General features: G+C 49.9%; 1 protein-coding gene across 2 annotated transcripts in view; it reads left to right on the top strand.

Moving 5' to 3' along the window:
• Positions 1–15,736, top strand: part of NSMAF (neutral sphingomyelinase activation associated factor) — a 2,198,666-nt gene that overhangs the window by 1,555,378 nt on the left and 627,552 nt on the right. The window lies entirely within an intron of this gene.

The raw sequence follows: 15,736 nt of genomic DNA, 5'->3' as shown, positions 1-15,736 counted from the left end.
GGAGAGGGCGGTAAACCCATTTCACAAATATATGGCCACCTGATCGACATGCCAAATCCTCGGAGCATGGAAATGAAAAGCAAATGGGAGGTGGACATAGGCTGGGAAATGTCTGAAGGGGAGTGGAACAGAGCTCTTACATTCCCAGATTCAGTTGAACATCCTGCACAGAACTTACCTGACCCCGTGCCGCATAGCCACCTTCAATCCCCAGGCACAACCGACCTGCAACTGGTGCAAGGGGGAAAAAGCGGATCTGATCCACATTGTATTTGGAATGCCCCAGAACAAGGGCTCTGTGGGAGAAGGTCCAACAAACCTGCGAAAAAGCAGGCCTGAGCAAATATAACTGGACACCCGATGAGCGCCTCCTAGGAACCTACCCCAGACCAACCAAACTCAAGCATGCGACAAGGCTCATGGACATGTCGTGCATACTGGCCAAAAGAACTATCGCAATGGCCTGGAAGAAACCCATGGGCCCTCAGTTCAAACTATACCACAAAGAGACCGAGCGGTGGCTGCTAGCCGAGACCATGGCATGGGAGGACTGTGTGGCTGTCATGATGCCTACCCCGGGCATCCGGATCAAGCCCATCAACCCCGGGAGCAGGCATCCAGACATTTACAAAAACCCCAGCAGCCTCAGCTAGGGGCTGTCTGGGTTCAGTCCTGGCGCCGTAGACACCAGGCTCATAATAAAAATCAGTCCTGGCGCCATAGGCGCCAGGCTCATAGACATTACTTACCTCATGCAGACCATGCTGCAAATAAATCCAAGCCAACGTGAGGCCTGGATGGGACTATTTTACTACAGGGAACTATTTTTTACTCTGGTGTGGTCCTGGGGAACTTCTTTCCTGGGACTACTTTGGAGGCTATTTAAACCACGCCCGAACAGCAGCACATGCTTCGTGTTGTTCTGCATCCAGCAGCGTGACTCTCACCGTGCCTGCAGCCAGCACCCAGTCTTCTGCTACACCCGCGTGCCTGCAGCCAGCATCCAGTCTTCTGCCACGCCCGCGTGCCTGCAGCCAGCATCCAGTCTTCTGCCACGCCCGCCTCGAATCCGGAGCTCCTAGAATAAAGAGGAAGAAAAGGACAAGGTTAGAAAACAAACTTATTTCAAATTCCTCACCTGATTCCGGATCCATTTCATCTCCCGACCTGGAAAGTACATCAGTCCTGCACGCGTCGCTTCGCCAGCTCCAGCACGACACCATACTCACCATTTCTCACAGCATCTTTCGATCCGGCACTGTCTCCACCATTTCTTCGCCATACTCCGGCACCTAGGAGCACAAGAATAACAAGGTGAGCCAAGGGAATCAACAAATACCTCTTACCACCATAGACTTACCTGATTTACCACCGGCGGTATTATTCTCCATATCTTCATATGCCGCATTTGTAAAGAGGGAGAAAAACAACACGTTAACGCATGCAATAGTTACCGGACAGCGTTGGGTAACACAGACTCTTACCTGAACGCCAGCAGCAGCTACGAGACCTTCTTCTCACAAACTCAGGTGCAACTTAAGGAAGGAAGGGGACAAAAGTGAACATCGGGCACATTGAACTCTTTGAACTTGATACTTACCAATCCCGCCTGGGACTTCAGAGTCAATGCTTACCGGAACTGTCCCAACGCCTTCAAACCAGTGAAGTAACTGGTATCTACGCGCGCTGCAAGACATGCAGGATGGAGAGCTCATCTTTTACAAACATAAGGTGAGGTTACTAAGGGGATATCGGAGGTGATTAGTGGGGGAGAGCGAGAACAGTTGGGAGGCCATCACTAAAACCCACAGGTGGCTAATCCCTGTCTCCACTTGCAGGAAAATACTTCTTCGGGTCCAGCAGACAAGACTAGGCGGGCCAGTCCAGACAGTCATCTCTGCACTGCGCATCACGTTGACGGAGACCCCAGCTGTCCGGGTCCGATCGACACCCCTGTGGGGTCCAGGTGAGCGTAACAGAGGCCAGATCCACGGATGACTCGAGTATGTCACTTGAGGCATGGAAGGAACTCACCAGACACATGTTCCACCCCTCGGATGATAAACCCCCCTGAATTGGAACTCAATCTAGGCCCATGTGGGACCTGTCATAAAGCCAGCAGCAGCGGAAGTGCTGCAGAGGATAGAGACCTTTCGGAAGCCCTCCCCCTTTTGAAGTTGCCAGATGGTTCCCCTTCGCTCCCACCCCCCCGTAACAGTTGACGATATATGAAACGGACAGAAAATGGAGACAGTTATGGTTGTTTTGTTTTGTATTTGTAATTTTTTTGACGTTAAGTTAAACATATGTTTATTGCTATTTGAGAATGGCTCTATTGCACACGACTTGCTTGATATTATTGAAAATGCCAATAAACACATTTTAAAATAAATGGCCGTTGGGAAGGCTGTCCTTTATTCCGCAATCTAATTGGGTATTCTAAATTCTTTTGCCTCCTCCATTTACTGGTACTGCTTTGGGAGTCTGTCAAAGATGTGGAATGCGTTGGAGGACACAATCCATTCAAAGAACAAGTTACTTACCAACTGGTAACGTTCTTTCGACTGGATGTTCCTCCTACGCATTCCACATTGCCCTCCCAGCCTGCCCCTCAGGAGAATTTCCTATGCAATTGCAACGTCCGTTTCCGCAATGCTAAATGCAGTCCAGCAGGCATCAGACTGGTGTCACACGTTCTGGGGGAAAAAACTTAAACTGAGGCTACGGGCGCCATGCGTCCTGTTTATAACGTCCTGTGACATCGTCCTCGAGGGACATGGACCCAACGCCATCGACGCAGGACGCCCTCTACCGAAAAAGTTTCCGAAGTGCACAACTGTGGACATTACATGTCAAAGATGTGGAATGCGTTGGAGGAACATCCAGTCGAAAGAACTTTACCAGTTGGTCAGTAACTTGTTCATCTCCAACATGGTCCATTTCTTCCAAACACAGGAAAGGGTGCCAGCCTCAGCTTTTTTTGTGCTTGCTGGGTCTTATGACCTCCTGCAGCCTTGAAGTCCCAAAAGACTGCTTACGCACGTGGTCGTGTCGGAGGCTTCTGAGTTCAGTGTCCTCAGTTACAGGGATGTATTTCGGATCTCCTTTCAGGTTTCGACGAAGGTGTCCAGTGACTTGCAATGGTGGTCCCTGAAAGAGAAACCTCTGATAGGGGCATTTTTTGGACAACCCTGGCCCCAATTGAAAGGCTGGGTGCTCACCTCTAAGACCAGAGTGACCTGTGCTCCTCATCGGTGTGCCGGGAGCGCAGACATTTTCTGTAGTTGATGGCGATCAGGCTGGCCCTAGTTGCTTTCCTCCCCCCTGAGAAGCAAAACTGTGTTGGTCCTGACTGACAACACAGTAGCCATGCATTACCTCAACAAGTGGGGTGGTGTGACCTTCTTGCCTCTCTGCAGATAAGCAATGAGGTTGTGGTTCCTGGCTCTAGAGAATGGCATGCCTCTGACAGTAGCTCAGTCGGTCGACAAGGAGAAAATTGCTGATGGATGCCCCGAGCAGACATTTTTCTGCTTCCCACTAGTGGGAGCTCTGCCAGTAAGTTCTAGAGGAGATTTAATCATGTTGGGGTACACCTCATACGAAACTCTGTGTGAAGAGGAAGTGCAAGTGGTACTGCCTTGGAGAATTCCCTAATCCGGGAGCTTTGGAGCGGCACCTTGACAGTCAAGTGGGACTTTGATCTGCTTTGTGTTCCCGTCGATCCTTGTCCTACCGCTGATTCTCTGGAGGCTATGCCTGTTGGGTCCACAATGATCTTGATCGCTCTGGTTTGGGCTCGGAGAACATTGTTCCTGGAGTTGCTGGACATAGCCATCTGTCCTCCCTGGTGCCTGCCGCAGAGGATGGACCTCCTCTCCCACTCGGACGGGTTGGCTCTACACCCAAACCTCTGTAGCCAGAACCTTCATGCCTCACTGCTGAAAGGTTGAGCTATAAGGAATGGGATTTGTCAAAGGACATTCTGGACGCGCTACTCTCTGCTACGAGGCCCATCACCTAAGCAATCTATGCTTTTAGTTGGCATAGGATTTTGACTTGGTGCTGTAAGAGGGATCTGGACCCTTTTCCTGATCCACATCCTCTGTTTTGTATTTTCAATGGATTGCTTTTCTCCTGCAGATTCCTCATCTGATAGATATTCCCTCCAGCTCCGCTGCTTCGGAAACGTTTCGATAGGGGGGGCATAGTGGACCTCGACCAGGTTGTCAACCATCGATCCATCTTACTCTGCGTCTGATCATCAGCTCCGGACGTGACGTCAGGCGGCATATAAGTACCACGTTACTACGCCCCAGCTTCAGTTCCTTTTTTCCGCGCGCTAACACAGTGCTTAGAAACACAGGAGCTTTGACTCATTTGACATTTTTTTCGTCATGAATTCCTTGACTCAAGATGTCAGCCGCAAGGGTGCCCGGTTTCAAGTGGTGGTCCGACTGTGGTACCAAGATGTCCCTCAGTGACCCACACAAGTTATGTCTCTGGTACCTCGACACGGGTCAAGGGACTGACGGGTGTCCGTCGTGCATCAAGATACAGCAGAAATCCCTTCACGACCGAGCTGCTAAACGCGCGATGGGTTGACCGCCCTCAAAATCTCTGGCAAAGTAAACGGTTCGGTCTTCAGAGGCCGAAACTGAGGGGCATACTGCTGAGAAACACCAGCGGAAGAAGAAAAGGTCCCACTTGAGGAGCCAATCTTCCTCGTCCTTGTCCCAAAAAAATAAAAGGCGCCACCGCCATCGACGGGACTCTGAGTTGTCGACAGAACAAGGTAAGCCGTTGGCTGGGCCTACCACCCGCCAGGAGTGGGAGGATTTTAAATCCCTGATGCTTGCAAAGTTCAAGCAGTATGCTGCAGTCGGCGCGGCTCCCACCCCATGCAGCATGCCTCAGAGCCAAGAGTGGAGCTAGGTACACCCGACCCCTCTAGTGCCCTGGTATCAACTATGTTGGTGCTGATTAATGTTTCGTCGTCGAAAGACATTTTGTGGAAGCCGGATTACCCTTGTGCGTCCAAGAATGTCGACGCTAAGGCATCTCGATCGACATCCACCATGCCATCGCTGAAGGACAAAACGTCGACGGTTGTCGAGAAGGTCTTTACTCTACAACCCCAGTCCGAATTTTTCGAGACCCATGAGGGTTATCTTCGGCGATTACGACGCCGATGACCAGGATGTCGACCTGATTTTCTCAGGTTCAGGAGGGGTCGACTATTTTGATGCCCAAAACAGGCTGCTACAACTAGCTCTAGGCCTCCAAGACACTAATGGTCTGGACACTTCACCTGACCTCGAGATTCAACAGTCCCAGTCCTTCCTTCACAATGAATCTAAATACAGGGCTCTGGTAGAAGGGGTTATTAACAACTTGGAACTACACTCAACAATGTTGCCTGCGCAAGGTTATGTCCTTACCGACATCCTAGAGGAAGGTCTTGCCACTGAACGTAACATGCCTCAGAGCCTGGCCATTGCTGATCCTAAGATATTTCTATGGCAAACCCCATGTTCCATTCCTCATGTCAGCTCCACCATTTCTGGGAATTACTGGCCGGCTAGAGGAGACCCCTCATATCTAGACCTGCATCTTCTACATTCACTCAGCCCCCAGACAGAGGACCAAAAAAGGCATTCACCTCGGGTAGTATGGCCCTCAAAGCTACAAATGTGGCAAGCAGTTTTGCCAAATACTTTTTCGGTCTATGGACAGCAGTGAAAAACGCTGCCCAGTATGTCCTGGAAGGTGAGTTGCGCGAAGGCTTCCTAAAGCTAGTGTAGGATGGGAAGGAGGTGGCCAAGCAGTCGCTGCGAACAGGCCTGGACATCGCAGACTGTGTGGGCTGATCTATTGATTGATTGATTGATTGTTTATTTGTATAGCGCCTATACACAATGTGTTTCAAAGCGCTTCAAGGAGGGAGGGAAGATGGGAGGATACAGTTACATTTTTACAGGTCCTTGAAACAAATCAGAATGTGAGAAAAACAATCATACCATAACAGATGGTACAATTGCATGGAACAATAAAGGAGAGGAGAGGAAGTAAAAAACAAAACAATACTAGCAGTAACATTACTATGCCTGACAGCAATTGTTGCAATGCAAGAGTGACAAGAGGGATGGGAGGAGGGTAGCTGGGGGGAGGGGTAGAGGAGGGAAGATGAGGGAAGAGGAGAGGAACAAAACAAAGACCATCTTGAAAGGGTCAGCAACTGATCAAGGTAGTGCTGGGGAGGGAGTGGAAGGAGAAGACAAGAAGGTAAGGGGGGACGGACAAGCTGTTATCAGAAGTCAAGGGACAATGATACGAGTAAGTGCTAGGTAATTGAAGATGGCTGCAGAAGGCAGGCAGCTACTGATTACTATGCCTGACAGCAATTGGGGTAGTGCCGAAATTCCACAGGACGTGGGGAGGGAAAGGAAGGAGGGGAGGGTAGGTGGCTGCAAAGACAGGCGGCTACAATTACTATGCCTGATGGCAATTGGGGTAGTGCCAGAATTTGACAGAAGGAGGGAGAGGTAGGGAAGGAGGGCTGGGTGGGGTGAAGGAGGGGGAGGAAACGAGAAGGGGGGCGGGATGCTAAAGGCAAGCTAGGAGTAAGGGTAGGGCAAAGAGACCCTCGAGGGGGGCAGAGAGACCCACAAGGAAGGCATGGGGTGGGTGGGGTGTAGGACTTGGAGACAATCACGGTGGCAAGGGGGGGACTAATGAAGGTGGGAAGGTTGAGGAGAGGGGGCACAAAGACAGACTCAGCGGCAAGAGGGGGCTCATAGGCAGACTCAGGGCACACAGGCAGACTTGGGGCAAGAGGAGGCACACAGACAGACTCTGGGGCAAGAGGGGGCACACAGACTCTGGGGCTAGAGGGGGCACACAGACAAACTCAGGGGCAAGAGGGGACACAGACTCGGGGCACACAGACAAACTCGGGGGCAAGAGGGGGCACGCAGACAGACTTGCAGGCACACAGGCAGACTCGGGGGGGGCACAGACAGACTCGGGGGCAAGAGGGGGCACACAGACTCGGGGCAAGAGGGGGCACACAGGCAGACTCAGTGGCACACAGACAGACTCAGGGGGTGTGGGGGGGGTTGGGGGTAGCACTGCGGCGTACCGTGGTGGACAGGGGTAAATGGGGCCTTTGTTATGCGCCTTAGGTGGATGGCCGGCTCCCGACCTATGGCTTTGGCCATAACATTGAGAAGGCAGGCCTACCTGAAAACCTCCGGGTTTTCTCCTAATATCCAAGTGAAGCTTTTGGACATGCCCTTCGAAGGCGGTCTTCTTTTCGGCCACAAAGCCGATGATTCCTTAGAGGAATTCAAGGAATCAAAACTCGCTGCCAAATCCTTAGGCCTAGCTGCACAGCCAGCCAAGCCTGCCTTTAGCTTCACCTCTAGGGCACAGGGCTACAGAAGATATGCTCCTTATGGCAGAAGAGCGCCGCTCCCACCGGCCAGGCAAGGGCAGAAGCGTTTCTCGTGCTCGGGGCAGATGGGCTTCTAGAGGTCAACAGGAAGCGTCAGTGGCAGGGGCGACCCAGCCTCTGAAGCCGCTTCGATTTCCCCTCTCACAGCGCACTGGTTGGAGGACGGTTGACGGAGCACTTGCTCCTGTGGCAGGAAATTACTTCCGATGTCTGGGCTCTACAGCTCATTAAATGGGGCTATCGTCTGCCTTTTCTAAGAAAACCACCAGACAGACCGCCTCCACCTCCAATACAACCGGGACAGGAGCTCCAGGAAGAACCGAGAGCCCTGTTTCTGAAGCATGCCGTGCAAGCGGTATCTCCCAAACAGAGAGGATCGGGTTGGTATTCCCGGTATTTCCTGGTTCCCAAGAAAGGAGGAGGTCTCTGTCCCATTATGGACCTCAGGGCCTTGAACAAGTTCTTGAGGAAAGACAAATTCAGGATGGTGACGTTGAGAGTGATTCTCCACGCTCCGGGCCTATTTCCATGTGCCAATTCATCAAAAGCAAAGGAACTTCCTAAGGTTCACCATAGGAGATATGCGCTATCAGTACAAGGTGCTCCCCTGTGGTCTTTCCTCTGCCCGAGGGTCTTCAGCAACCTCATGGCGGTAGTTGCGGCTCACCTCAGGAGATCCATAGTCCACGTATTTCCATATCTGGATGACTGGCTGATCCAGGGTAAGTCTGTAGTGCAGTTCGTGTCCCATCTGCAGGACACCTGCTAGCTGCTGCACAGGCTGGGCTTCTCTCTTAACTTAAAGAAGTTCCACATGACACAGAGCAGTCCTAGATACCAGGGTGTGGAAGGCTTTCCCTCCCGAGGAAAGAGTAGTCAGCTTTACACAGATGGTGGACTTGTTCCTGAGCAATGCCACTCTACCAGCAGCTTCCTTCCTCCGCCTTCTAGGCATCATGGCTGCCTGCATTTTTCTAGTGCCAGAGGCCAGGTTGTGTTTGAGATCACTGCAATGGTTACTGAGAGATCAGTGGTCTCAGTACCTCGGCACACTCTTGGATCTCGTCAGAGTGTCTACGTCAGTGGTCAACGACCTGTCCTGTTGGGCAGACTGCAACAGTCTTTTGCCGGGGGAACCCTTCTGGCCTCCTTGGCCTCAGACCCGAGTGGTCACAGATGCATCCTTGATGGATTGGGGTGCTCACTGCGAGGATCTGCAGGTGAGCGGCCTCTGGTCAACAACGGAAACCAGGTGGCACATCAGCAGGCTGGAGTTACGTGCTATCAGGCTAGCCCTGAAAGCGTTTTCCCCGTCTCTGAGAGAAAAGCGTGTCCTCTTCTTGACGGACAACACAGTGGCGATGCACTACCTCAACAAGCAGGTTGGTGTGCACTGCCGCACCCTCAGCACGGAGTCGATGATATTTTGGTTTTGGTTGCTGGAGAACAGGATCACGTTCTCAGCAGTTCATATGGCGGGCCCAGAGAACGATTTGGCAGATGCTCTGAGCAGGCAGAGCATGGTCTTACATGAGTGGGAAGTGTGCCAGGAAGTCCTAGAGGAGGTCTTCTCACTCTGGGGTACCAACAGAGTGCAACAGAGTCCAACAGGAAATGCAAACTGTTCTGCTCAAGGGAATTCCCAACGAAAGGTGCACTGGAGGGCGTGTTTCTGGTGTATTGGACCTTCCCTCTCCATTACGCATTCCCTCTGATTCCCGTCATTCCATGGTTTCTCCGGTGGTTGAAGAGGTTTCGAGTGACCATGATATTGATCGCCCCGGACTGGGTAAGGAAAACGTGGTACTCCAACCTCTTGGATCTGTCCATCTGTCCACCTCACTGGTTGTCTCGGCGACCGGATATCCTAACCCAGGCCGCATACTCCATCACACCCCGGATGCTCTCAATCTACATACGTGTCTCTTGAGAGGATGTGATCTGATGACTGGGACCTCTCAGAGGAAGTATTTGAGGTGTTGCTGGCTGCTCGCAGACCATCTACAAGATCTTTCTATGCGTGCAGATGGAGAAGGGTCACTCCTATGTAATTGTGGTCTGTTTTCATCTGCGCCTTCATACGGTTAAGTCCGTCTGGAGCGCAATATAAATGTTCAAAATCAAATCAAGATTTGAGGCATGGTGCAGGGAACGCGAGACTGACCTTATCTCTTGCCCCACCACTACAGTGACGGAGTTCCTTCCGTCACTGGCCTCTGCAGGCCTTCAGGTCAACACAGTCAAAGGATATTTGCCAGCCTTGTCTGTGTTCAAGAACTCCCCGGATCAAGGTTCATTTTTTACGATCCTGGTAATGGCGCAATGAAGGGCCTTGTAAATAAGTTCCTGCCAACTCCCTTTGTTGTCCCAGATTGGGATCTTAATCTGGTTCTTACATTTCTGATGGCTCCTTTTGAGCCTATGCATTCTTGTCTACGGCTTCTCTTGTTGAAAACCAGCCTTCTTGGTGGCTATTACATTCGCTAGGCAGGTGAGTGAGCTACAGGCCTTATGTGGTAAGCCACCCTTCTGGCGCTTTTTCTGAGAGAAAGTTTCACTCAGGGTAAGGCCTGGTTTCCTTCCCAAATTTGAATTAGAATTTCACTTGTCATAGTCCATCGAACCTCCGGTCTTCTATCCTCCTCACCCTTCTAAGCAGTAGGAATGGTTCCATCGTCTTGACCCTAAGGGGGCGTTGAGTTATTATGTCACCAGAACAGCTGATTTTAGGAGAGCTGACTAGCTCTTCGTGGCTTTTTCCTTAGCCCGTAAGGGCCTGCCTATAACGAAGCACACTTTATGCCATTGGATAATTCTCTGTATAGATGAGTGTTACCAGGCCGCTGGGAAAGAATTACCAGCAGGCATCAGGCTCCATTCCACAAGGGGATCTCGGAATCCACCGCATTGCAGAGGGGGGTCCTTGCCTGGGAGATTTGTCGCCTTGCAACATGGTCATCTTTGCACGCCTTTGCAAAACACTGTAGCCTGGATGTGGCTCGTACTTCTGATGTGTGTTTTTGCAGGGCAGTGCTGCAAAACCTTTTGATATGACTTTTTGCCTGCCTCCATTCGTTACTGCTTCGGGAGTCTTAACAGATGAGGAATCTGGTAGAGAAAAGCAATCCATTGAAGGAAAAATTACCTTACCGTAATGTTCTTTCTATGGATTCTTCTCGCGCAGATTCCTCATCTCCCTTCCCATCTTTCTATTTCACGTTGACTTGGTGATGGTCCTCTGTGTCAGTTTTCTTTCTCCCTGCCACAGTCCTAAAACAAATATTTTTCTAACACTACCTTAGTGCTCTTTGTCAATTGTTCCTCCTTCGGAGGTCTATATTACTTTCTTTTAATGAGCTCATTAGCCTGTTTGTTCTCTGTTTTCCTGTGCAGTGTGTGGTGCTCTAGAAAAAAGGGGGGAACTGAAGCTATGCCGTAGTAACGTGGTACTTATACGACGCCTGACGTCACATCCGAAGCCGACGACCAGACGCAGAGCAAGACAGATCGATAGTCGACGACCGAGTTGAGGTTCACTACGTCCCCTATCAAAACATTTCCAAAGCAGCAGAACTGGAGGGAGTCTCTATCAGATGACGAATCTGCAGGAGAAGAATCCATAGAAAGAACATTACGGTTAGGTAATTTCTCCTTTGGCTGTCTTTGGCCCGGACAAGGTGACTGTAGCAAAACAAAAGAGGTGATGGCCGGAAGGTTTAGAATTAATCTTAACCTCTGGCATCGCTTTGGGCAACTCTCCAGACCATCGTTATGTGCCTGCCAAGCCATTACAGAAAGAAGAAAGACCATATGCAAATCAGGCATGGTCGCACCCCAAAAGGGGCAGTCTGGCCCGGATGGTCGCATCCCTTCTGCACGAGTGCACGAACACCCCAGACATGTTTAGGCCTCATTGGGTGTCATCAGTGAGAAGTCGCTTGGGTCGCTAGGCCCAGCAGGCACACTATCCATCTTTGGGCACACCTGTTCCACCCAGGGTGACTATAGCAAAACAAGAGGTGATGGCTGAAAGGCTTAGAACTAATCTTAACTGCTGGAATTGCTCTGGCCAACCCACCAGACCATTGTTCTTTGCCTGCTAAGCCATTACATAAAGGGGAAAGACCATAAGAAGATCAGTATTGGTCCCCCCCTGGTAAGATGGATTTCTGAACTCTGACCTGGTTGGCAGAGGTTCAGAAGGCCAGCCTAGTTTCTTGGAACAGAGTAACCTTCTGGACAAGCCAGACCAATCAAGGTAATATTGGCGGCGGTCAAGACTAGGTCTCAGGAGGGGTGAGGGTGACTGAAAGACCTCAACGAGCACACAGAGTAAAGGACACTTAAAAATCACTCCCAGCCAGGTGTATATATATTAAAATTACAAATACATTTATTCAAGGCCTTTGAGTTTCAACACAATAGTTATTAACAATAACAATTTTAAACCAACACAATCCTACCAAAATACCTATATACAAAACCAAGGGGCCTAAAGGGTTAATGCACAAAATGGGTCCACAACTTAGAAAAGGGAAGGAAGCAGGTATTGCAGAGTCTTTAGGCAGTTCTGCAGTAATCACAATCCTAACTGAAAGGCAGTCCAGTCCCTAAGAAGGGGGGAGCCTATTGCTCAAATGTACTTGCAATGCTGGCGCACGCAGTAGTGCAGATGGGTGAAAACGGGGTCTCTTGTAGGGTCTGTGGGCGCTCAAGACAGTGGGTGATGTGATGCAGAATAAGTTCCCACTATTCGTGGAGAGTCCCCCCGAGAGAGCCAAACAGGTTCCAGGAGTTGGGAATAGTTTGATAGCTCAGGCTATCTGTGGAAAGGAGAGGGGCTCTCAGGAGCCACTCAAGTGTAACAATTGATGGATGCGGTAGGCGCCACCGGTAAGGGTTGCAATTACTCACGACCCCTGGCGCACTGCGGAACAAACTTCGGCAGTCAAGTCCAATTTGGTTGCAGGTTCAAATGCAGCAATCTCGTGGCTTTGCTTCTTTCAGCTGCAAAGTTACAGCGTTGATTCCCAAACGGGACACTGGCGATTTCTCCGCTCCTGGTGGATGGATCAGACCAGTTTCACTGTAGCAGGCTTCAGGGCAGAGAGGGTCACAGCTGCAATGCACTTGCAAAGTTCGTCACCACGACTGGGCGACACGGTAACCGCGTGTACTCCGGTTCGGGCGCTCTCTATTTACTCCAGACCTGAGAATGCCAAATGTACGAAATTCGGCGTGAGAGTGCCGTGAACACAGACCTTGCAATGAATCAAGTTTCAAGGACCTCCCCAAAATGGCGGCAGTGAGAGAGCAAAGATCCTGCACAAGGTGGTCAACCCACTGGTTGGCCCAGGGACACTTCCGAGAAGGCTTACTTGCAGGGTTTGATGAAGGTGCCGAGAATAGTTAGTCCCATTATTCCAATGGGTCGAAGCATCTTCGCAGACTTTCTAGTTTGATCAGTTGCAGAGGGGGTCCAGCCGGACAACGGCGGGCTTAGGGTGCTGTTAGGATGTGCAGTGTTTCCAATGTTTACCTGTTAAACCATGAGTGTATAATATTTCCTTCACTATGTCTATTGTCACTTAGATACTATAGAACATAGAACTGCATCTTATGTAGCAGGGTTCCATGGAGAGCCAGTGAAGAAGCAGGGCCTTAGTGGGAAGATTGTACTCCTCCTGCTGGGGGTCGTCTTATGTCATCAACTTGCAAATAAAAGGTTCTTTACCTTTAAACTACTGGTTATGTGAAAGCCTCCCTTTGTACATAACATTTGGCGACGAGGATTTTGACTGGGACCCGGAGGACGACCCCCAGCGCCTTTTCTACAGATCTAGTGTGCTGGCTGTGGAGCGGAGCCAGCCTGACTTGCCTGAGGGAGGGCCTTTTTCAGTGGATTATTGACGGCCTGACATCCAGTGTGTGGCATCCACCGGAGGGACATTGCTAGCGCCAGAGGAAAACCCCTGGAGGCTCCGTGGTCTGTGGGAGCTGGAATTGGACCCCTGCAATTTTGTTGAACTTGTGGAGACTGGGCTGGCAAAGACACGGCTTTGGCACTTTTATAATTGGATTTTGGGTTGTGTGTTTTCTGAGCGGCCATTGGACACCCTGGCCCCACACTGAGCAAGGTTGAGAAAGGAGTCGCCGCCGATGACCCTGGTGAGGCGCTCCAGGGTGAGTACATAACCAAGCAGCTATCTTTTAATTAGTGTCACCTACCTGATTGGGTGGGAGCTCTATTGGTTAAACCAGAATTGCAAGCTTGTTATTCTATTCTGCAACTTTGAGACATGGCAAATGTGCCTGCTCCTGTGTTTTTTCTGGCAGTGCCAGGTGAACCCAGGGTTAGATGGGAAGACTGGAAGGAAGGATTCAGCAAATATGCCTTAGCAGTGTTTGGTGCCAACTACTCCAATGAGCGCAAGGAGGCATTGCTATTTCACTGTTTGGGAACTGCAGGCCAAGAGGTCTTAAAGAGATTGCCGGAGCCTTCTGACATTTTGGATGCTGGTCCATATGAAAGGACATTAGCCAAACTGGACAGGCATTTTAGAGTGGAGGAGAACATTATATTGGAAAGATATAAATTTGCCACGAGAGAGCAGAAGAATGGGGAAAGTATCGAGGATTTTGTCACGGCTTTAAGGGGCTTAGCAGTGAAATGCAAATTCACTCACTGTCAGGATGAGCACTTGAGAGACCAGCTAATGATTAAATGTTCCAATGACAGTATTAGGAAAGAACTATGGAAAGAGAGGAACCCCACTTTGGATCGAGCAATTGAGATAGCGAAAATGGTGGAACACACAGATAAGTGCATTGAAGTTCTTCAATCGGATACTGTGAACAATGGTAAACCCAAGTTGGATGAGAGTCAGGGTTCAGTGCTGAAGGTGTCAAAGGTTGTTCAGAGGCAGAGTACGTGGAATCCAAGACGCGCCTCGCAGAATGCTAAAAGGAGCGAAGAGAACAGACCGGCAACTGGCAGAGGATGGCGTCAATGGGTTCCTGCAAAAGATAGCAGAGGGATTCCCAAAGACATGAATTCTTTCAAGATGGTTAGGGATTCAGGACAATCCAGAGGTTTTCCAGGGAGAAGATGCTTTAGATGTGGAAGCTTGTCGCATATAGCCTCTGATAAGGATTGCTTTGCTATTCATATCATATGCAATGAGTGTGGTGTGAGAGGGCACATTGCCCGATGTTGTAGAAATTTTAATGCTGGGTCAAATCAAGTGCATGAAATAAGTGCAAGTTATGAAGATGAGTCATATTGTGAGGATGGCAGAGAAGTGGTATTTACAGTGAATGCTGTCAATGGCAGAGTGAAAATGCAGAAACCTTATGCTGAGGTTGTAATTCGAGGTGTACCCGTACGCATGCTAATGGATAGTGGTGCTGACTACACCTTGATAAGTGCGGAAGTGTGGAGGAACAAATTCGATAGTTGTACTCTGTGGGAAAATACTGTTAAAGCAAATGCTTATGGAGATGTTCCCATAGATATTATAGGTTGCTTTGATGCTGAATTACAGTTTAAGGACAGGAAGGCCAAAGGTTGTGTGTATGTTACCAACAGAGGGGGTGAATTGTTGTCATGGAGTGATCAAGCTGAATTGAAGATAAGGCTTGAGGCAAGTCATCCCGAGCAGGTAATGTCTGTTGCGGGAGGAGAGCCCACAGAGATACAAACCACGTTATCTGGGAAATTGGGGTGTCTCAAGGGCTTTGTACATGTAATTCGCCTAAAGAAAGGAGCTGTCCCTAAGATTGCAAAACTGCGAACTATTCCTCTTGCTCTTAGAGGAGATGTAGAGGAAGAACTCAAGAGAATGGAAAGAGATGGTGTCATTGAAAAGATAGAAGCATCTGAATGGGTCAGTCCTATAGTTGTAGTCAGAAAAGGCAATGGGTCTTTGAGGCTCTGTATAGATCTTAGACATCTAAACAGCATGGTTGTGGCAGACAGGTTTCCCCTTCCCCGAATAGATGATCTGATGGTGGGAGTAGCTGGGTCAAAAGTGTTCTCCATACTAGATCTTAAATCGGCCTACCATCAGGTTGAATTGCACCCTAATTCCAGGGATCTCACCGCCTTCATCACCCCGATTGGATTGTTCAGGTGTGTTCGCATGCCATTTGGTTTGGTCTCAGCCGCAAGTGTGTTTCAGAGTATTATGCATAAATTACTTGGGGGTGAAAAAGGGGTGATGTGTTATCAGGATGATGTTCTTGTATGTGGGAGCGATGAGAAGGAGCATGATGTTCGTT

The sequence above is a fragment of the Ambystoma mexicanum genome, chromosome 5q, assembly GCF_040938575.1.
Source record: "Ambystoma mexicanum isolate Mex_15411 chromosome 5q, UKY_AmexF1_1, whole genome shotgun sequence".
Lineage (NCBI taxonomy): Eukaryota > Metazoa > Chordata > Amphibia > Caudata > Ambystomatidae > Ambystoma > Ambystoma mexicanum.
Note: the sequence above shows the minus strand (reverse complement) of the source record. Positions and strands in the feature narration are given on the sequence as shown.